At 45.3% G+C, this 1431-nt stretch overlaps 1 pseudogene; it reads left to right on the forward strand.

The window, feature by feature from the left end:
• Window positions 1–294: 294 nt before the first annotated feature.
• On the forward strand, window positions 295–1231 carry LOC115641949 (annotated as a pseudogene).
• Window positions 1232–1431: the final 200 nt, after the last annotated feature.

The raw sequence follows: 1431 nt of genomic DNA on the forward strand, positions 1-1431 counted from the left end.
CTCCTAGCTCCAGATTGCAGGGATTCTTCCATCTTCCCCTGACACATGTGTAACTGTTTACTGAGCTAGAAGGACTACAGGTCTCATCCAGTCTGGCAGTGCCTATCTTCCTATTGGCGTATCCTACTGGGGTGTAAATCCAAATCTATGTTTTTTCTGATCTTCCTTGAGATTCTTGGAATCCTAGATTTGCACTTAGAGCAGAAAGATATCTCGTTAAATATCATCTACTTTCCTGTACTTTTTCCTTTCGGGAAGGAAAGTTCAAAACTTCTCAGACCTGCCCAGTACAGTATGTCAGCTGTCAATGACACCAAATTCACACCTGCAGTCTTCCTTCTCACTGGGATACCTGGGCAGGAAGACATCCATCTCTGGGTCTCTGTCCTCTTCTGCTTCATGTATGCTATTTCAGTAGTAGGAAATTCAGTCATTCTGTTCATTTTAAAAACAGAACCAATCCTCCATGAGACCATGTACATTTTCCTTTCTATGTTGGCCGTCACAGACCTTGGCTTATTGATAGCCACCATACTGATGATACTGGGCCTATTCTTGTTTAAACTCTAGAGAGATCAGCCTTGATGCTTGTTTTCCCCAGATGTTCTTCATCCACTCTCTGCAATTCATTGAATCTTCTGTGCTCTTGTTGATGGTATTTGACCGCTTCATCGCAATCTGTAATCCACTGAGATATGACGCCATTTTAACCCTGCCGAGAATAGCCAAGATGGGACTGGTGTTTGTGCTAAGAGCAGTGGCAGTAATATTTCCACTCCCCTTTCTCCGGAAACGGTTCCGATTCTTTTGAGCCAATGTCCTTTCCTATTCCTACTGCCGGCACCAGGACGTCATGAAGCTGGTTTGTTCGGACATCACAGTCAACAACATCTATGGCTTGTTTATTACAGTCATAATGGTGAGGTTGGACTCGCTGCTCATTTTCCTCTCTTTTGTGATGATCCTCAAAGCAGTGCTGAGCATCATGTCCCCCACAAAATACTTTAGGGCCCTGAACACCTGTGTCTCCCACCTCTGCGCCATCCTGCTCTTCTACATGCCAGAGTTCAGCCTGACTGTTATACACAGATTCTGGAAGAGCTCTTCTCCCTTGCTTCAAATTATCCTGGACTACATCTACCTGCTGGGTCCTCCTTTAATGAATCCAATTGTGTACAGCATGAAAAGCAACCATCTTCGTGCAAGGATAAAAAGGGTGTTTGTCAAGTAAAGAGTCAGTTCATCATCCAGTTCCAGAGCTGGTGACACAGGTCATGACCACCTATTCCACCTTGGACCCTTATATAAGAGGAAACAAGAGCTACTGATCTCCACTCTGTCGAGAGAGGCTCATGCAGGGTCTAAGACCTGAAGCTTAGGAGGGCCATCCCCACCAGCAGTTGATGGAGGACAGCACTCTGGAGAAAGGAG

The sequence above is a fragment of the Gopherus evgoodei genome, unplaced genomic scaffold (assembly GCF_007399415.2).
Source record: "Gopherus evgoodei ecotype Sinaloan lineage unplaced genomic scaffold, rGopEvg1_v1.p scaffold_36_arrow_ctg1, whole genome shotgun sequence".
NCBI classification, from domain to species: Eukaryota; Metazoa; Chordata; order Testudines; family Testudinidae; genus Gopherus; species Gopherus evgoodei.